We start from the raw sequence: 22,156 nt of genomic DNA, 5'->3' as shown, positions 1-22,156 counted from the left end.
GAGTGCCAATGAAGTTTTGGCCTTATTGGAAATATGGAAAGAACAAAAATTGCAGACCAAATTAAAAAAGAATTACAGAAATTTGGATATATTTAAGGTTGTATCTGATGAAATGGCAAAGAAAAACCATGTCAGATCTGCCGAGGAATGCAGAAGCAAATCCAAAAAAATGAGATTTGAGTATAGAAAGGTTGTGAAACATAATCAGAGAAGTGGAAGCAACCCTATTACATGTCCCTTTTATAGGGAACTAGAGGAAATCTTTCATGGGGATGTTAGCATCACCCCTCATAGGTTATCCCGAAGTCTTCATTTTGAAAGGGAGGGTGAAACCACAAATGTGACTCAAGAAACCGCATCCACCTCCATGGCTAACACAGGCGAAGGAAGCACCCAAGAAACAACTACCAGACAAGACAGTGATGAAGGCAAGTAGCCCATCTGTAATGCCTGAAGATTTCTGCTATGTGCGTGACAACATTATTTTGTTAAAATAACAAAGGCTTTACTCTTTTTTTCCCCTTGAATTTTTCAGATTCTGATGACACTTGTGTCGATGACACAATAATCACTATACCTTTCACAATTTTGGAAAGTGGACCTACGCAAATAGCAGGTAGTCATATATAAATTTATGTCAATTTCTGGATCTCTGTTTTCTTCATAAATATTGTGAACCTGTATATGTGTTCAAAAGAAATAACGTTGGTGTTTAATGTTCCACTTTGAAGGTGCGACTGGAGAACAATTGGGTGACTTGGAAAGACGTGCAGATGATACAAGCGGTAGAAGCGATGGTAGGTAGCATCTGCTTTTCTAAGAAAATTCCTTGTCTAAAACCCTTTACATGATGCTACCATAAGAAATAAATTTCCTTCCCGTGGGCTTAATCTATTTTCACTAATTTTTAAATTTCAGTACGTAACGATCCAGAGGATGAACCACCCAATGTATTGCTGTCTCCTGGAACAAGACTGCGTTCGAACAGGAACAGGAATTGTCGCGCCAGTAGAGGAGAACATATTGCGCGCACTATAATGCAGAGTGCAAGTCGAGAGGCCCAACTTACCCGGAGAACACAGGAACGGTTCATGGAAATTGTACACGACAGCATGAAAGACTGTAGGAGGACAGAAATGGAACTTGTAAATATTATGAAGGAAGATGTAAGGAGAAGTGCACAGGACAGACAGAGAATGTTGCAGTACATTGAGACCATGACTGAACTGTACCGGAGGAAAGTAGATCATGAATGTTCACTTCCAACGGGGCAACATGATACTATCGCCCAAGGAACTATGCACACATCATTCAGGGCATCTCCGTGTGATATTACTCCTTCAACACCAGGCCCAGCTATCTTTACAGATTTCCAGGAGCAACCATCCACATCGTATTTTGGTGGGAAACGTCAAGGGAACAATTCCCCTGAACTCTTTGATGAACTTCCTCCTGCTTATGCTCCTGATGGTTGTCCTGTCACTCCTACTAGTGAAATTAGAGATGATGACAACACAGTAGAGAACATCAACAGGGATGTTCAGAATGTTGTTGCAGTCACTGATCCCCCAGAAAATGAAGGCTGTATTGGAACCGTGCAATGTGTGAACAATGCAGGAACATCTTCCTTGCAATGCGCAGTTGCACCTGTACCAAAACAAAATAAACCATGCAGTTCTCGTACTGGGAGGATAATCAAGAAAAAAAAATATTTTCCCCATAAGGGAAACATATAGGGAAAAGGTTCTGTTTTGAAACCTCAGATATGTTTCAGCATTCTATGTTTACCCTGTTACGTGCCCTTTGTGACCGATAAAGAGGGACTTAAACCATTTCTCCTTGAACCAAATTAAAATTTCGTTTTCATGTTAAGAAAAACGTTTGTATGTCACCATGTGCATATGGATATGTTCTCACCTAATGTATATACAGTTTATATAAATGCATGCTTTCTTGACATAATGGAAAACAAGCCACCAGACGGTTTTTTTTCAAAAGAAAAAGGATATTTAATCGTGTTTTAAAATGTTAAGTTATATTGTTGATAAAATAAAGCTGTGTTCTCAGAAATTGGTCTACCGTCCTTAATATACCTAAACATTTCCACAACAATAGCAATATTATTCAGCAATGGTTTCTAGAACAGCCTTCCTTTTGGTTTTCAAGTTTGGTATTATCCTTAATGTCTTCACAGTGTAACATTGCAATGGTAGGAACCATGATGTATTAATATAAATGTAATATAAACAAGCCATTTTTACACCATTGTTTTCCTATATTCCCAAAAAATGATATTTGAAACATCAATATAGCAATTGTATAACACTTCAAAATAGATTTCCAAAATTTGGGTAAACAATGAAACTAATCTATAACAGTCGGGTATTTATACCCCACAATAATATATACACCACTAGCAGAACCTGATTGGAAAAAAAAAGTTAAAAGAAAAAAGAATCTAAACAACCGTGATTCAACATTGCCGTCTGGTAAAGTTATTCACATGTTGTACATGACATGTTGTCAAACACATGTATATCAACATTAATAGATTGATACAAAGGTAAACCAAGAAAAAACGTTTTGATCAGATCAGTGCTGTTGCCATAACTGAGGTGATGTTATGAAACATCAAATAATGTCAGTTTCTGGTGTTACCGACCCAAAATAATGCTAGTTACTGCAGATCTAACAGTTTGACCCTCTTTTTTGTGATTTGTAGAGTGTCCTCTGATGTTATTCGCTAAAGCGGGGAGGACAATTTTCGCAGGTGGCTCGACATCGGGATCAAGCACTTCTCCCCTCGTCTCACAAATATTGTGCAGTATGGCACATGCTGTGACAACAGAGATAAAATTTTCCTCTTTCACACTTAGTCTACCAGAAAGACAACCCCACTTAGATTTCAATCGCGAAAAAGATCTCTCCACCACGCATCTTGCCTTGCAATGGGCGGTGTTATAAGCAAGTTTGTCAGGTGTTAATTCTCCACGATATAGTGTCATGAGCCATTTCCTGATTGGGTAGGCACCATCCCCTATAATCAGTGGTGGAATGGCTACATCGTGGACATGAAGGGTGGGATTTCCGGGCACAAAACAGCCTTCATCCATCACTTGACAGATAGTGGAATTGGTAAATATGTGGCTGTCATGTGATCTCCCACAATTCCCTACTTCAATGTCAATAAACCTCCCACTGTGATCTGTAGTTGCTTGCAGAACAATTGAAAATCCCTGCTTGCGGTTGATGTATTCCTCTCTGCGTCCCAGCGGTGGGCAAACAGAAATATGAGTGCCATCAATAGCTCCTATGCAGTGTGGGAATCCGAGTCTCTGAAATCCATCCATAATCTGAAAAAAGGCAAAGGTATAATAAATTTGGGATATCAAAAAAGTGGGTTAACATATTTCATATCAGATGATGCATTATTATTATTATTATTTGGTATATGAAACTGGGATCAAAGAGACAAAAGCTTAAAAAGGACAATAGAAATTATTATGGTTTATATATATACCTAGAACACACTGAAGGGGAATCCAGATGTTACTTGTTCACATATCAACTCTTACAAATATATCAAGATACATTTTTTCAGAACTGCAAACCACAACAGCACAGCTGGATAAGAGAGAAGCCAGCAGCAGAGATGCACCTCCGAAGTGCATGCTCCAAGTCTAGGACCACCCCCCCCAGCACAGCTGGATAACAGAGAAGCCAGCAGCAGAGATGCACCTTTTAAATCCATGCCCCAAGCCCAGGACCATTAACCCACCCCCATAATTGCAAAGGTAATTGAAAGCCTTTCTTTTTTTCCCAAACAAGGAAAAGGCAGGATGTAAACATATCTTAATGGCATTACATAAGCAAAACCTATATATCTTTAGATATGCATTAATGCATTTGCACCCAGAAGTCTTAGGTTTAAAAGTAATATTGATACACACCGTGTGGTAGTTTCCAAGCTGGATAGTTTTCCTCAGCAGCAGCTTCTCCATAGCAAGGCACACCTCGATGGCGATTTCTGCAGCTGTGGATGCTCCAACCTCAAAACGGGAAGCCACCTTCCTATACATCAGAGGGCTTGAGAGCCACCAAATAGTCAGGGCCACTCTCTTCTCCACCGGGATGGGACTCCGGAATACAGACTCCCCACGCTCCAGCTCTGGTCTCAAGATGCTAGCCAGATCAAAAAGGGTTTCTTTAGACATGCGGAAGTTAGAAACCCACATGTCGTTATCCCATCGCTGGAGGACTTCGTCACTCCACCAGTTGGTCCGCTCCCGGGGTTGCTGCCACCAACGTGGGATGCGAGGCCAGGTCGCCATCCATGCCAGACAACTGGATATATCTAGATTGCCGCTGGCAGCCATAACTGCAATCTTACTCAGAGCAGCCCTCCGGCGCGAAATGAAGACAAGTGATTTAGCAATGCGACTCATTCTTCTCCTTCTTTGCTCTTCTTCTTTCTCTACCATGCTCACAAGATCAAAAAATGCTTTCTCCGACGCCATCTTTACACCCCACAAGGAAGTCACCGGACGACTTCCGGTTAAAAACAACCACCGAGTGGCGACGTCATTGGTACACCGCCCACAAGATCTAATACGCATGCGCTATAGCAAACCGTTCTGAGAACGGTTTCAAGAAAAAGGAATCGCAGTGCGGTAAACTGCCGTTCTGATCACGTTCTGATCACGTTTTGATTGCTAATGCGGTAATATCCGTTCCAGGAACGTTCTCATCACGTGATGATATAGAACGTTCTCAGAACGCAGTGCGATAATCTTCATAATCCGGTTTGACTCTGCTTTAATTGACATGGCTCAATGCTACAGAATTCTGGGAAGTGGAGTTCTGGTGCAGCACTTCCCAGAATTCCATAACATTGAGCCATGGCAGTTAAAGCAGTGTCAAAGCGGATCATTTCTGAAGTACAGATGCAGTCTTTGTCTTGGTCAATGTAATAAGAACTATAATCTTCAGCATTGTCTGCACTCACCAAGATACTGTGTGGGCAAGCTGGAGTATCCTGGTCCTACAGCTGCCCCAACATGCCCTGTTACCATGGCCTCTGTTCTTTTTTTTTTAAATTAAAATTTATTAATACATTCTAAAACAAAACATGACAACAAACAGTACACCAAAACAGCAATAAATAAAGACAATAACCCGGATAAGGCCCTGAAAATTATAGATAAAAGGTGTATTCAGGGATCCTGAAAGACATCTTTCCATAAAAATTTAGGTAAAATTGGGGGATGTCTAGAGACTAAATCTTGCTGGATGTATTCAATAAATGGGAGCCAAATCTTATGAAAGGTCAATCCAGAGTGTAAGCCTCTCGCTCTGTTGTTATTATCTGCCATTTTCTCCACTAACCACAAGTCCCAGAGTCTAGTCCACCATCTTGCAATATTCAACTTTCCAGTTTTCCAGTTCTTGGCTATCTCAAGCCTGGCAACAGCCAGAAGCAAACTAATAAGCTCTTTATGCTGCAGGGCTTTATTTTCATTCATAAAAATGGAGAACAGGAGCAGGAGTGGGGATAATTGTATACTTTGTTTAGTGATCTTGGAGATCAGTTGTAAAATTTCTGTCCAGTGCTCATACACTAAGGGACAATCCAGCCACATGTGTACAAAGGTTCTCCTACCTTCACAACTCCTCCAGCATTTTGGATTAGCACTGGTAGACATACGAGCCAATTTGGCTAGGGTGAGGTACCATTGATGAACCAACTTGATAGTATTCTCTTTAATGGCAATGGACCTAGTTTTAAATGGTAAATGAGTCCATATATTTTCCCAGGTCTTACTATCAATTGAAAGGGAAAGTTCTGCTTCCCATCCTGCCTTATGAAGCGTTGGGTTCCCAAATGTTTCTTCTAGCAGACATTTATATATGCATGCTATTTGGCCTTTAGAATATATAGCCAGAGAGACACACATGTTTTAAAAAAAAAGTAAGTGGGTGAGGATATTCCTGTATGTGAAGCAATTTCTTTAAGAATAATTGTATCTGTATTATTTGATACCATGGCCTCTGTTCCTGCATTGCTGCAGCTGTCTGCACAGGCATCCAGCGGAGCCGCCTGGCATGTCTGTTGATACTAAGAGGACTTGCTTCTGAGGTCGGAATGAAAGGCTCAGCCATGGTCACGTTCTGACCTCAGAATGAGTGACCTGCACCAATGGTGGATGTGCAGGGTGGCCTAGTGGGGTACTTTTGCAAATAGCTGCTGTGGCATGAGAACGGAGGGCTCTGGAATTTCTCAGAAGATCTGCAGCAATAGGTATGTTATTTTACCTCGTTTTAAAGCTGGTATTGCCTGGTTCTGGTGTGAAACATGCTGCTGTTGTCCAGACTGCAGGATGTGCATTGTCTAAAAAGGATGAGGCCTGAACTGGGGGGAATCTCTGAAGCCCTCCACATGCCCATTGCCTCACTTGTAGGGAGCAGGCAGAATTGCAGAAGTGTCTAACTATGTCCCTGTAATCAGATATGAAATTATAACATCAGTGCTAAGATCTGACAGTCCCCTGGAGGTCTCAGTGCTGTTGTAATCAGTTTGTGTCTGGCTATGCAGAAATAGCCAGATGCTTTTGTGATGCTGATCACTCCCCATGAAGAAGAGAAGCAGTAAATGGAGGGTGCAGTATGTGGCTCAGCCTAGCATAAATCTACGGGCCCGAACAGACAGGCCAAAATAAAGCTGCTTCGGGTCTTTTTGGAGGTATGCTGTTTAAATGATGCATTGGTCCTAAGAGTCCAGAGGTTGCGCCAAAACCACACTCCATTCCTAAGCACTGGAGTGCAGCTTTGGTGCAGCTTCCGGATTCTTAGGATGCATGCATCATTTAAACAGCATACCTCCAAAGAGACCCGAAGCAGCTTTATTTTGGCAGTCTGTAACAGGCCTACATTATGTTATATTGTAGGTTTGAGGCTTTTGTCTGGCGCACACAAAAGGTGCCATGGTGGCTAAAATGGCTTATACATATTGTTCTAATGCTAAGGTGGGAGGTTCAAAAACAATAATGTACAACAACCTTTTCATAGTGGCCCAGTTTTGTTATCCAGTTTGTTGGGGTTTTATGCCATGAGAGGTTGGCTGGGCTGAAAACAGTTGGTGAAGTCTTTGCTGGTGAACGCCTTCCTTTTTCAAACCCCAGCCTGCTATACTTTGATCGTTGATCTTTTCCTTTTTATCTCTATTCTTTTACAGCTGTTTCAGGTGGCTGGAGAGTCCTTCCCATGCATTTCAGTGCTCTCTGACTTTTCCTTGACCTTTAGTGGCTACTGGAATGCTCATGGCCAAACTGGCAGTCTCCAAGTGCTCTATGGCTTTCTGTGATTCCTTTCTGACTTCCCTACTCCACCCCATAACTTCCAGGATGCTTTCCCATATATTCCAGGACCTGCTGTCCTTTTGCTGACCTGTTTTGGCTTCCTGAACACTGCTGGCAGGTTCGGTGTCTCTGGAGTGTTCCAGCTCTTTCTGTCGTCATCATCTCCAGGCTTGGAAGCATCCCCAGTCTGATGTCCTGCTGAGTTGCTTTGGAGAACTTACTCATGAGTAAAAGGAAAGGAGGATCTGCAAAAGTGATGCTTTCTAAAGTGCTTCTTCCAAGTGTAAATGGAATGGATGTGCTTGTTCACCAGGTCTGGAAAGGAATGGATTTTTAAAAGTGTTCACACATCGTATTTCTGAGTAACACAGGTTTACGTCTGCATCATGTTTATAACATACATCATCCTTTCCTGCTGCTTTGTTCTGTGGCAGTACAGAGTACTCCTTTCTGAAGTGCTACTTCTGAATAGCAATTGGAAAGGGAGTGGAATACTCCATGGGACTGAAAAGTGTAGAAATAAAGTATTTGGCAAGATTTATTTCTGTGCCACCACACATATATTTGTTGCTGAGATCTGAAAATGCTCTTGCAGATTTTTAGACAGATGCAGCTGGTTGTAGGGATCATGCGATTCCTCTGCTGCAACAACTATACTGGCTACCAGTCTGTTTCTGGACAGAATTCAAAGTGCTGTCTTTGACCTTTACAGCCCTACACAGCTTGGGTTCCTACTATCTGAAAGCCTAACTGAATTCTCTCTGTTTGCAAGGGGTGACATGACAGCATACTTTAAATACCTGAAAGGTTGTCACAGAGCAGAGGGGGCAAGTTTGTTCTCTGCTGCCCCAGAGGATAGGACGAGGTTTAATGGTTTTAATTTACAAGAGGGTAGATGAGTAAATACTAAAAGGAACTTTTTGACCATAGCAGCAGTTCAGCAATGGAAACAATTGTCTAGAGAGGTAGTACTGTCTACTCCTTTGGACTTCTTCAAAAACAGCCTGGACAGCTATCTGCTGAGAAAGCTCTAGCTGGAGATCCTGAACTGAGCAGGGGGTTGACCTTGATGGCCCTTTCAATTCTATGATTATATTTTTCATTGGTTTTGCCAATAGCTTTGTGTGAACCATGCGTTGTCTGCAGTGGATGTGTCTGAACTCCAGGTCTTTTTGTTGCTATTCCTCCAACACCTGTGCTGTATCCTGGAGTCACCTTTCTCTGATCTTCTTCCTTCTGCAGATGGGTCATAGTATTTAAGTCACTGCAAGAGGTGTCATGTTCATTTATTTTATTTTATTTTATTTATGATATTTATACCCTGCCCTTCAGCCCTAAAGGCTGTCAGAGCGGCTTACAATTATTTTAATTAGACGGTTCCCTGCCCTCAGGCTTACAATCTAAAAATCTATTATTATTAAAAACCTATTATTAGTGTAGAACTTGGTCTACACCAGGGGTAGGCAATCTTTTTGAGCCGGGGGCTGGGTTGCTGTCCCTCAGACAACTGGGGGGCCGAAGCCAAAAAATAAATAATTAAATAATTTTTTTACAATTTAAATAAATAAATAAACCGGGACAAATGTAGGACAACATTTTCAAATGGTGGACACTTTTTTTAAAAAAGTGGAGGACACGCAAAAAAAATTTCTGATTTTTTAAAAAATGTTAATATAAATGCATGTTTCTGAGGCGTCTATAGACAATTGCCCCCCTTGCCCCTGTGCGTGAGAGGCCAAAGGTCCCAGCGGCAATCGGCGGCAGGACCAGGCTGGGGCCGGTCCCAAGGCCTCGCCGGGCCACATCCGGCCCGCGGGCTGCAGGTTGCCTACCCCTGGTCTACACTATGGTAAATTTTCAGCCATGAAAATCACTGCAAGGGCAGTTAACAACAACAAATTAACAGTCTGTTCATCCCTTAGTAGAAAGGGAGATGTTTTCTTTTGATGGCATCTGCCAGCCAACAACCCACCATTACTATCTTGATTTATTTTTTCAAAAGAAATCTTTTGCACATGAGTGCAGTGGTATCTAGCCTCTATCAAGCTAGGCGGCATTCTGAAGAACATGGAGGCACTTGGGGGGAAGAGTTCTCGCCCCTAGCATTCCAACAGCCCTGTGTCAATCTCAAGGTGAAGCAAACATTACATCTGACCTTTGAGATTACACCTCAACATTAGGAAGAACTTCTTGACAGTAAGGGCTGTCCGACAGTGGAACACACTCCCTCGGAGTGTAGTGGAGTCTCCTTCCTTGGAGGTCTTTAAGCAGAGGCTAGATGGCCATCTGTCGGGGATGATTTGATTTGGATTTCCTGCATGGCAGAATGGGGTTGGACTAGATGGCCCATGAGGTCTCTTCCAACTCTATTATTCTATGATTCTCTGATTTCCTTCCTTGTGACATTAGCTGTAACCATGGCCTATCAGAAAAGCTTCAAAGGCAAGAGAAATGAGAAGTCAAAGGCTTTCATGGCCGGCATCCATAGTTTTTTGTGTTTTGTTCAGACTATGTGGCCATGTTCTTGTAGAGTTTATTCCTGACGTTTCGCCAGCATCTGTGGCTGGCATCTTCTGACCAATCAATACTGCCTTCCTGTCATCATTTATTAGAAGCACTCATTACTGGCCATCATGCTTCATTATTTCTGCTGCCTATTTCCCTACCCCGATAAATAACAAACAACTTAACACCAGTTGGCATCCTGGTATACAGACATACCTTGGCTGCTTCTCAGAAAGTACCACTCGGGGGACTTGAAGGCAAGCAAGGCCTGAGAAAGCAGCAAAACCAAAAATGACAAAAGTGTCTCTTGGAAATATCAAGAAATCTTGGGTCTCCTTGATGTGGAGAAATAACAGAAATGGCAGGAGCAACTAACTGGAATTCATAGAATTATGGATGTTTGAGACCATAGCTTATGAGATAGCTTCCTGTAGCCATCCTTGCACCACTGTTGTCTAAAACCAAGGTTAAATAATGAGAGTACAAAAGAGTAGTGGCTGACAATTTCCAGGTTTATTTTTTATAGTTGCAAAAGGAGAGCCCCTTGCTGTTCAGAACTGAAAATATCAAAGCAGGACTTGTAATAAATAATGTAACACATTTGTTTGGAGGTAGAAACACATTCTAAATGTACCCCGGTTTACAAATAATTTATAATAAAACCTCTAAAATTATTTTATTTGCTGTTAACATTGAATGGCATTTGCCAACAAGCTAGCACAATATGAGACGAACATGTCTGCCAAACCTGAAATAAATGTTTTTAATCTTTTGCAATCTTATTGCCAATATTTCTTAAGTTTCATTTTATACCTATGCAGATGGGATCAACCAGGACTAGTTTTACTTGCTTATAAGAAGATTTTTCATTTGGGGTATTTTCTTACTATCAAAGCTTTCCTTCTTTTTTGGTTGTTTAGTTTTATATCTGGTATCGCACCTGTGGAATGCATTTGTCATATCTGGGACCATAGGAATTATAACACTGATTTTACGACTTTCTTTCACTTCACGATCACCTATACTCCGTTCTGTCTCAGCTGGTGTGAGTACCAGCATTCCAAATCTGTGAGAGATTTTGGAAGAACTAGCCAAAAAATAAAATAAATGAAATAAATGTAGCAAGAGCTATGTTGGAAAGACAGCAAGTTAGCCTAGTGTAGCATTTGCTAGAGTCTGGCTTTCAGAAAATGTTTGAAATGAACTCTAAACTGAAAATAGATACCCCTTGGCTTTACATCTAGAGCTCTGTGTAAATCCAACTCCCTCTTTATCTTTCTGCTGTTATTCTGTTCTGACTTAAAGGTCTATCACTCTTCAGCCATGCTAAGGTCTCCCACTTTGTTCATTCACACAATGTCTCTTATATCTGCAACGCTGCCCTATTCTTTCCTAATATTCCCTTTACAATTTGGTTCATCTTCTTACTTCTAAATTCTTAGTTCTAGAAGTTAAGTTTTGGTGGATTTGCTTCCATTCGAATGCTTGCTTGTCTTTTTCTTTGTTGACTTTTCCCCACCCTGCAATCAGCATCTAGACACTATGCTGCTTGGCACAGCCCCTTTCATCATTTAGAATCCTTTTGAACTAAATCCAATGGTTAGTCCCAACTAGATTAAATTTAGCAGGAATTTAATATGTCAACATTCTATAAATTCAATGTATAAGTAGGTTTAATGGCTCTGCTTTAATTGGGACTAATAGAGATTTAGGCTCCTAACTTTCAGTGAACATTAGCGTACATTCCATGAATAACATGGAACTGAATGTGTGAACCAGCACCTCTGGAAAGTATTATCTGACATGAAATCAAAGCTCTCTTTCTGGGTGTGATCTCCAGTAGCTTATGCACACATGCAAGTAATCAAGTAGTAAACATATATCTATGAAATGATCCTAGCCCCTTTCCAGTTTAATTTGCACTGCCACTTTAAACTAAATTCCTGATTTGGTTTGATAGTGGTCTTGTGTGATTAGACTGGATCTGTGTGGATGTGGAGAACTCTGAAAAGAGCTTCAGAAATAAAGCAACCAGTTCCTGTTGAAGGTATGAACAACCAAAGCATTTTGTGTGATCCTAGAGATGGCAGCAGGAGTTTGGAAAGCTGTGATGACCATTATAAACAAATATTCTTGAGGAGTTGGTTTGTGCCAAGAGATTATATTGATTACCTCGTTTACATAAATTCCCCTTTTCTTTAAATTCTTTAAAAGGAGATCCATAGAGCAATCTGAAATTGTTTGCAAGAAATAATTCGGATAATAATAACTCTACCTTAATAGGGAAAGTAAATTTCCAGTATTAATAGGGTAAAGAAGAAGTGCTCAAGTGGGAAAGTAACTTTTGCATAATTCCAGCTGTGTTTTCAAGCAAAGTAATTATGGAAGGGATAATCAGTTCTAGTGTACAGCTGTTTAGTGCATTAATCTGAAAGCAGTCACACTTCAGCGGGAGTCTATAGCTTCCCTATGACAAAAATGTGCTCTGACTGGATTTTAAAGTTAGCAAAATCTTTGTATGTAATGTACTACACATCTGGAATTTAGAATTACTAATGGATCTGCAGTGAAAGAAGAGAAGGGAGAAGTGTCTAGCCAGCAAACACATATGGTTAAAAGCATTACCACATTGCTGGCAGACAACTCTTTACTCTTTTAACTTTGCATCAGTGAAACTGGAATGCTAAGCAGTCAGCTAGGAACTCGGTGTACACTCCACTGGGCATACCGGAATGTAGATCAATGTTTCTTGTTGTGTTTGTTGAACATCAAGCTACTGTTTTTGTAGGGCAATGAAATATCTAACAATGCATTTTATCTTCTCTTATCAAATGTGCGCACACACACACACACACACACACACAGAATGATGAAGCATGTGAGAGTTTTGGGAACACATTCAGAAACCTGAAATACCTAACTGTCAACTCACTGGTAAGGTGGGTATGTGAAGGGATAAGTAGGCATAAACAGCCATGAACCCAATTATTAGACACCTCTCTACATTATAACCATGTAAATAATGGGCTTAATTTGACTCATTATTTAGTGGCTTGTATCCTATTGGTCAATCCCAACTAAAGTGGATTTATTCAATCAACTGTTGAATGGGAAATCTATAAGTAGGTAAATGAAGCTGACTGTCCACTGTAGTTAAGTAATTAAGGACTAGCAACAGGATTTATTTTAAGCCTTTTCTTAAAGTGTATTATCAATATCTAATCTGTGACATTTTTATGTGTGAAACAAATTATCACATCTTTTGGAAGATTTCCCCCCCCTTTGTGTATAAGCCTATATATTGCTTCTATCTACTTATCAAATTCTTCATCAAAACTGTTTATAAAGCCCACCAAAGTTTTTACTACTGTCTGCTTTAAGCCAGTCAGGTCTTCTGGAACTGCTCATAATCAAATCTGTGTTTCCTTTGATTTTAATACCATCATCATTATACAGTCCTCTGCTTTTCCTAGGTCCTGCTGTAAAATATCCAATCATTTCTTCTGTTCATTTTGTGTATAATCATTGTGAGATTCTGTACTGAGGGAATAAAGCGTGGACAATGCTGCTGGTGCTCTGGCCACTTCTCTGAGTCTGCCCCAGATGGCCATGGGGTCCATGGGGGAGCCTTAAGCGGGGGGCTTCGGCCTGCAGGGGAAAAAAGAGAGAGAATAGAGACTCGGGCATCTCCGGCCCCATCCAGACAGGCCAAAATAAAGCTGCTTCAGGTCACTTTGGAGGTATGCTGTTTAAATGATGCATGCGTCCTAAGAGTCCAGAAGCTGTGTCAAAGCTGCGCTCCAGTCGTAAGGACGGGAAGGTGGCTTTGGTGCGGCTTCTGGACTCTTAGGATTCATGCAGCATTTGAACAGCATACTTCCAAAGTGACCTGAACCAGCATTATTTTAGCCTGTCTGTACGGGGCCTTCATTTCACGCTTTGTGGCCCAACAGTCCTTCTTTTGTGCCAATATCCTCCTGACGGATGTGCGCTTCCTCTGGAGATGGAGGGGACTCACTGCAATGATGACAACAGGGGATGTGGCGTGGAGGTGCTTACCTGCTGTAAATGTCATCCGTCATCTGGCGCATCAAGTCCAGCCTCTCCATCAGCACGCTAAGGATCTCCAGGATTTCCCTGCAAAGAAGAAGAAGAGAGAGGAGCCATGGTTAGCTTGCCAAGTCCAGAGGGGCCTAGGAATATCTAGGTCCTCCAGCACAACTCTATGCTCAACTTTAAAAGTTGCACTAAAGGGCCTAGAGATTCTTAGAGAAGAAACTCTACTAGGCCTTTGTAGCTCCTCCAACAAACTCTGTGGTCAACTTTAATTAAAAGTTGCACTAAAGGACCTAGGGATTCCTAGAGAGGATACTCTACTAGGCCTTTGTAGCTCCTCCAGCACATCTCTATGGTCAACTTTAACTAAAAGTTACACTGAAAGACCTAGAGATTCCTAGAGAGGATACTCTACTAGGCCTTTGTGTCTGTCAGACGTTGCCCATAGAGTTGCGCTGGAGGACCTAGAGATTCTTAGAGAGCTGTCCTTTCAGGTGTTTTTATTATTTGCATATTTTTCCATATTCATGGGGGTCCTGTGCCCCTAACACTAACAAATATGGAGGGACTAAGTGTACTTACTCTTGAGATATGTAGCTGGTCTCCCCCTCCTTGTGTTTGCGGGACTCGACGAGCAAAGCGTGGTTCAAGGTGTTGTACAGGTATATTAGCCACTCCCGTATCTTCTTGATGTCTTTGTTGTATTTTACTATGGCCCCAATTGCCCTTATTGCCTTGGCCTAAAGAGACGCAGAAAGACCCTGGCCTTAGTAAAAGGAACCAATCCCACGGATGACCCGCAAAAATGCAGATGAATTTGCATCTTCGCAGAGAGGGTCCACAGGGAAAGCCCCCTTCCTCACCTGTTGGTCTGACTCCTGACACATGCTTAAGCGTTCGTTCGCTGTGTAGATGAAATATTGGAATGCAATGTCCAAGTTGCAATTGGGCGAAGAAAGTACGGTATACATCAGATTGTCACAATGCCTGGAAACGGGAATAAAAAGGAAGTCGCATTCTCGCCGGGATCCTTGGCGCGGGTGCGTGGTAATCTACTTACTTGTCGCAAGTGTCGAAATAATGTTCCGTCACAAGACGCAAGTGATTCAGCGCCAAAATGTTTGCCATTTCTGTCGCCACCTCAAGATCATAGTCTGGCATCCCCTGGCAAACGCGATGCAGAATTATCATTCCCTACGGAGGGATGGAAAGAAAAATTAGGGAATTGCCATTTGCTGACTGTGAGAAGCAGTAAGAAAAGGGGGAGTTCCTTACTGAGGAAGAGCGCAGTTTCTCATCAAAAGTGGCACGGCTTTGAGAACTGCGCTCCTCAAGCGAAGCTCCTTCTGGCTTCTGAGGTCTGAAATGGAGAATGGAAAAGTCCATGAGATGTGGGCCTTCAGACCTTAATAACAACAACAACAACAACAACCACCACCACCACTCCAGGAATTGACCCTACTGCGATGGCGTCTGAAATATGACATCTGCTGGGTTTGGTCCCAAGACCTTCAATGGATATCTCTTTGGGGTGTTCACTTACCCCTTTTCGTCTGAATCTCTTATTATCGAAAGTTCAATGTTCACCTTAGTAAAATCCTATTAAGAGAAAAGAAGGATAGATTTTAAGGCTATTATATATATAATAGCCTTACACACACACACACACACACACACACACACACACACACACACACACTCATCCCTCCATGTTTGTGGCTTTGATATTTTCGGATTTGATTATTCACACAGATTTGATTGATACATTCTCTCTAGGAATATCTAGGTCTTCCAGTGCAACTCGATGGTCAACTTTAACTAAACGTCGCACTGAAAGACATAGAGATTAGTCCTAAAGAGAATACTCTACTAGGCATTTGTAGCTCCTCCAGTCAGTGTCTGTTGGATGTTGACCACAGAGTTGCACTGGAGGACCTAGAGATTCCTAGAAACAATACTCAACTGGGCATTTGTAACTCCTCCAGCGCAACTCTATGGTCAGTGTCTGTTGGATGTACACCACAGAGTTGCAATGGAGGACCTAGAGATTCCTAGAGTGAATACTCAACTAGGCATATATATATATATGTATATATGTATGAGTGTGTGTGCGTGTATTGCATTCTCTGGCTTTGCTTCGTGAACGAAGATTCAGGAAGGACTCATCCCGCGCTTTGTGCAAGTGCGTTGGTGACTAAAAAGGCCAATCCGGGATAAACAGGTCCAGTTGCAGAAAGCACAGCAGAAAGTCTCCTTGGGTGATGCTTCCGGGTTGCGGTTCTTTCTGCGTTGTTGTTTCTCTTAAAGATTTGTTCGGCATGAGCTTTCGAAAAAGGCTGCATGCCTCCCGATGCAAGGCCAGGGCAGACCATTGTTGGTGATCAATTTGGCCAATTGTTGTTTCAGGGAGTCCTTGTATCTCTTCTTTGGGGGGCCCCTCTTACGCTGACCCATGGCGAGTTCACCGTAAAATACTATTCTTGGGAGGCGATGGTCCTTCATCCTAGAAACGTGTCCTGCCCAGTGCAGCTGCATCCTCAGTAGCATGGCCTCAATGCTGGTGATCCCTGCTTGCTCAAGGACAGCAACATTCGTCACATAGTCAGTCCAGTGTATATTTAGAATTGTGTGTAAGCAGCGCTGATGAAAGAGTTCAAGGAATCGTAGGTGCTGGCGATAGGTGACCCATGTTTCAGACCCATAGAGGAGAATAGACAGTACAATGGCTCTATACATCAAGTGTTTGTTCCTCCAGACTCTTTTGTGAAGCCTTCCGAATGCACTATATGCCTTTGCCAGTCTGTGATCGATATTGCATTAGTCACAATAGATTTACAGTAGATTTTATTCTATGGTAAGTGTGGAGTTTAGAATATATATATATATATATATATATATATATATATATATGTGCACACAATGAGCGTCTAATATTTATTTTCCTATAGACCTAATAGTTGAGCACAAATAATAGAATATATTGCCTAATATAAGAAAATAGTAAAGTAAGGGGAGCAAGTGAGAGAATATATATATATATATATAAAATGGCATCTAAAAATACTTATTATCCTATCTCACTTCCCTTACCGTTGGTGATGATGGCAGCTCCTCCAAAGCATTCTCCTCACAATTTCCCCATTCAGAATGGGTCTCCATATCAGGTTCTGGGAGCCTGTAATTCAGCAATAAAAGGATATTCATCGTCATCATCATCATCATCATCATCATTAGAGTGGGCCCTTACTATCTGCTATTCTTCTTAAGGATAGGCCCAATGGCATCCGACTCCCACCAGCTTGAAGGAATAGCTCCATTGGGTCTATCCTTAAGACGAAGAGCCCTTCCTCCATGGCATCTGACTCCATCCAGCCTCAAATGGAGTGAAAGGCAGGTACAGCTCCATTTTTCTAAACCACAGCAACATAGGCTAAAACACCCATAAAAGCTATCAATGCTGGTCTTCCATTCCCCCCTCCCCCCCAAAAATATGGGGGGACATACTTGACTGGGGGATCCGGATCTTCATTCATCACTTTTGGACCTCTTCTGCAGTGAAGTAGCTTTTTGCCTCATCCCTGCATTTGTTAAAACCTTATTTGACCCTGTCCACCCCAGGCATCGTCACAGCCCTACAAGAGAGAGAAAGACCCTGAAGTAGAGAATGTAAAGGCAAGGTCCAGCCCTTCATTGTCACCTCTGGGTTCTAGAATGCATTGAACAATCTCTCAATGAGAAATGGAGTTTTGACAAGTTTTAAGGTTGGGTGATTGACAGATCAGGAAATTGATGGAGGCTGCATTAACACACACACACACACACACACACACACACACACACACACTCATCCAACCCAATTCACGCTCTTGCCATTCATGTCCCTTGGTCTTTTGTGGACAGTGAGCCGGGAAATTCAAAACCGAGAATTGGGTGGGATGACTCTGTGTGTGTGTGTGTGTGTGTGTGTGTGTGTGTGTGTGTATGGACAGGTTGCTTACCTGTAACGGTATTTCTTCGAGTGGTCATCTGCGAATACATATAATTGGGTTGTACTGCGCCTGTACAGTGCTCTTCAGAAAACTTCTAGAATCACTGGGCAAAGTTAACTTTGCAACTTTTTGTCGGTAGCCCTGCCCATCCCTTATAAGTCCCCTGTCTTCTTGCTCTTTCACAAGTTCCGAAATTTACACTGCATAAGCAACAAAAGAATGAGCCAATGTAGAGCAGGACACTAAGGGGAAGACGGGCAAGATTTGTATGCATTCGCAGATGACCACTCGAAGAAATACCGTTACAGATAAGCAACCTGCCCTTCTTCTTCGTGGTGTCCGCGAATCATACAAATGGGTTAGACTGACAAGCTTAGGTCAGTGGAGGAGTGAGTGTCATGACACCAAAGTAAGGTTCAAATAAAGCTATGTTTATTAAACAACACAATAAAGATCTTTGATCCAAAAACAGTGTTTGTTGTTGTTAGCCTCAAGTCTTAAGGCACATGTGTAAATCACGTCAATCTTGTAAACCACGCCAGATCTGGCAAATAAGACATTCATTGACAAGAATTTGTAAACAAACACAAAGACATTGGTCAAGGTGCCATTATCTACATGTGAATTCAGTTCTGGAACACAATGAAGTCAACCAGAGAATGCAGTGCAAACATCAATGCAAATCTGAAACCAATACTGCACTCCCAAAAGCTGCATTCCGTTTGGCCCTGGTGTCTAGCCTATAGTGCTTGATGAAAGTGAAGGGCTGGGTCCAAACAGCAGCTTTGCAGACATCTTCCAAGGGGACCCCAGTCAGAAAGGCAGAGGATGTCGCTACTGCCCTAGTTGCGTGGGACCGAACCCTGGCCAGGCGAGGTCTGCCCAATAGTTCATAGCAGAGGTGGATGGTACCAGCCACCCATTTGGAAACCCGCTGCGCAGTCACAGGCAATCCCTTTTTCGGTTCCGAATAACACTGAAACAGTCTCTCGGAATGGCTCGAAAGACATGTTCAACGAATGGTCCTCCATATCCATAGATTCTGCATCTACGGATTCATAATAATTATAATTAGCACAATCATTATCATGATTATTATATAAATTCCAAAAAGCAAAACTTGATTTTGCCATTTTATATAAGGGACACCATTTTATTATTCCATTGTATATAATGGGACTTGAGCATCTATGGATTCTGATATCCAGGAGGAGTCCTGGAACCAAACCCCAGCGGATACCAAGGGCCACTTTATTATATGTTGTAATTTTGAGATTCTCCATTTCTGTTTTGTTGGGGGGGGGGGGCTGGATGTAACTATAATACCAATCTTTTAACAATTTGATTGTTAGCTCTTGGAGAATTTTCCTCTTTTATTTTTCTTTAATAATATTAATTGCTATTGCTTGTTTGCTATTCCTTCAGGTCCAACTCAGAGTGAACACTGGTTCAGGAAATTGCCCCGGGTTTCTAGCAGACGTCCAGCATCAAGGGAGAAGTGCAGCAACTGAGGGACAGAGGATTTCAGAAGTTGAACCTGCAGCACACCAAGGTCACCAGTGACGATATCAGGTGCTCCTCTTAGCTCTCACTTTCTCAAATGTCTCCTTGGCCAAGCCTGCCTGAGCAGGGGGACCAAATGTCCTAACCACAAAGGAGGACAAGGCACTCCAAATGTAGGGCACTCAAGAAAAGCATAGAACAGTACAAAATAAAAGCTGACAGCAATATTATGAATATAAATTCATTCTTCTTAGTCAGGCTCGAAATGGAGGACATTTTGGAATTCCTCTTGGATGGAAGGGTGAAATCTAGGATGCAACCTGGAAAAGAAGAACCTCTGGTCACCCTGTGGCTGAGTTTTAAGATTCTTGAGGGAGGGCTTTCTTTAAGTCCCACCATCTTCACAGGTATGATTAGCAAAGACAGCACAGAGATCCTTCTTGGTTGGGATTGTAAATCTAGATTTTTCCAATTCCTGGTGGATATCAAGAACAATGAAATACAGTCGGCCCTTCATTTTCACAGGGGATCCATTCCAGACCCCCCACCCCACCCCCGTGAAAATGGAAACTCACAGATATTCAAGCTCCATAGGCTTCAATGGGGATGCTTGCCTGCGAGTGGCGGTGGGTGCATGCCTTGGGCACACACACCATTTTGACCCCCCTTTGTTTGTTCCTTGCAAGTAAACAAGGGTTGTGGATCTGTTTATAAGGCTCACCAAAGTTTTTACTACTGTCTGCTTTAAGTCAGTCAGGTCTTCTGAAACTGTTCTTAATCAAATTTATGGCGGGATACAGATTGCCCAAAAGGGCAGTCTCCCTCCGCCCTCATTTGTTGCGTGAGGGAACCGCAGCAGACAAACTGTGAGGCTCCCTTGTGCAACAAAAAGAAGCCACAAAAAGCAGCTTCTTTCCGCAGCACCATTATGATGCTGCGAGGCGCCAATAGCGCACGTGCGGCGTCATGAAGGTGCCGAGATGTGCAGACGCTAGCCGTCTGTCACGTCAAAATGATGGCGACCATGTGTATAGGGTGCCACCATTTTTACGTCCTCGTTACGTGCGAGGGGCAAGGCACGTCAGGAAGCGCCGCCCCTTGCGCGTAATGACAGCACCCAACAGAGCCCATCTATACAGCGCCTTAGTTTCCTTTGATTTTAATACCATCATCATTATACAATCCTCTGCCTTTCCCAGACCCTGCTGTAAAATATCCAATCCTTTAGAATTTTAAGAGGTCTTCTATTCATTTTGTGTGTAATCATTGTGAGATTCTGTACTGACACTATGATCTCTTTATTTCCATCAAGCTCTATTAAATAGTTTACTAGTCTTGTAATCTCTAGTCTTAAAGAGTCCAATTTCTTATCTAAATTACCATAATGTTTATTCAGAATTAAAATCCGGTTTAGGCGTCTTGGATATTAAACCTTGAATTTTAATGAGCCAGGGTCCATTTCATGTAGCTCAGTTCTGGACACTTTTCTGGTGGCCATGTTTATGATGTCATGTAAATCATTCTCTGTTTAAATTCTGATGTAGAGACTTTTCTAAAATATGGCTTACATATAGACCTGTTAATTGTTTAAGTTTTAGAGACATCATTTCTATTTCTTATTGCTATTTCAAATTGCCACTTAGTTTGGTCTTCAGTTTTTGAGCACTATGCTACCAGTGTCTCTCAGCTCTTGGTTTTGCTTTGAAATACTTCTTAATGGAGACTGCACTTTGAATATTTACAATGCAAATATTCACTCAAGCATAATAAATCACCTACTAAGCAGCGGGTATCTCCATCCTTGTTCAGCATGGGTCATCCAAGGTCCTTTGATAATATTGTAGATCTTTGTTTGGAGAAGCTTCTGTCTTGTCAAAATTAATTAATCCTTATAATATTTCAGCTTTGCAGTGGGGAATGCTATAATATCCAGGGCAAGTGTCTCTACCAGACAGCTACCAAGTCCACTCCTGAGCTGTGGGGTTATCTGGCAGACTGTGTTTCTACTCCTGTGAAATATTTCCACATATTTATACACTTAAAGAGGTCCGGGGGCTTATTACTAGCTTAGAACTATAAAATGCTTCTTTGGACAGTATCAGCATATTAGTGATATTCAACCTTAAAACTTCAGACAACCTATTCCCGTGCTCTCATGTATTAGTTAAATGGTATGTGGGACAAGACAGATCCCTGCAAGATTCCACGGGGCAATGGCATAAATGTCAGACAGGAATTCCTTGCCACTACCTTCTGATTCACTTCTGTGCAGGTGCACCACCATGAGATCTGTATCAACCACACAACTCTGGCCACCACTGCAACCAGTCAGAAATTTCCTCCCACATCACCACTATTAAAGCTGTTAACAGTCTAGAGATTTTTATCTTTTAAAATATTGGCTAGAATCCTGTTTGGTATTTATGAATTTGTAAGTAAGTAAAGGGAGCGCCTTTGAGACGTACTGTGCAAAAGAAGTTGTAGCATAATTTTACAACTTCTTTGTACAGTTAGTCTCAAAGGTACTGCAAGATTCCTCTCCATACTACTAGTCCAGGTTGACCTGGCTAAGTCTCTGAATTCTATTAATTTAGAAGATAGACTTAAGAACCCATACATTTTGGGGATTCACATTTATGGTCTTGCATCAGTGCAGTGACTGACAGTGTTCCCCAAAACTTTTTTATGAGCATGGTACCTCTGAAAATTTGTAAGCCGCTCTGATAGCCTTTTGGCTGAAGAGTGGGG

At 41.9% G+C, this 22,156-nt stretch overlaps 1 long non-coding RNA gene across 1 annotated transcript; it reads left to right on the top strand.

The window, feature by feature from the left end:
- Nucleotides 1-509: 509 nt before the first annotated feature.
- On the top strand, nt 510-1,014 carry LOC149309397 (uncharacterized). Its single transcript, XR_016281836.1, has 3 exons — nt 510-616; nt 732-797; nt 919-1,014. It is a non-coding gene; the product is annotated as an uncharacterized LOC149309397 (long non-coding RNA).
- Nucleotides 1,015-22,156: the final 21,142 nt, after the last annotated feature.

Source organism: Sceloporus occidentalis, unplaced genomic scaffold (assembly GCF_023333645.1).
Source record: "Sceloporus occidentalis isolate IW3139 unplaced genomic scaffold, rSceOcc1.0.p SCAF_7, whole genome shotgun sequence".
In the NCBI taxonomy this organism is placed as follows: domain Eukaryota; kingdom Metazoa; phylum Chordata; class Lepidosauria; order Squamata; family Phrynosomatidae; genus Sceloporus; species Sceloporus occidentalis.
Note: the sequence above shows the minus strand (reverse complement) of the source record. Positions and strands in the feature narration are given on the sequence as shown.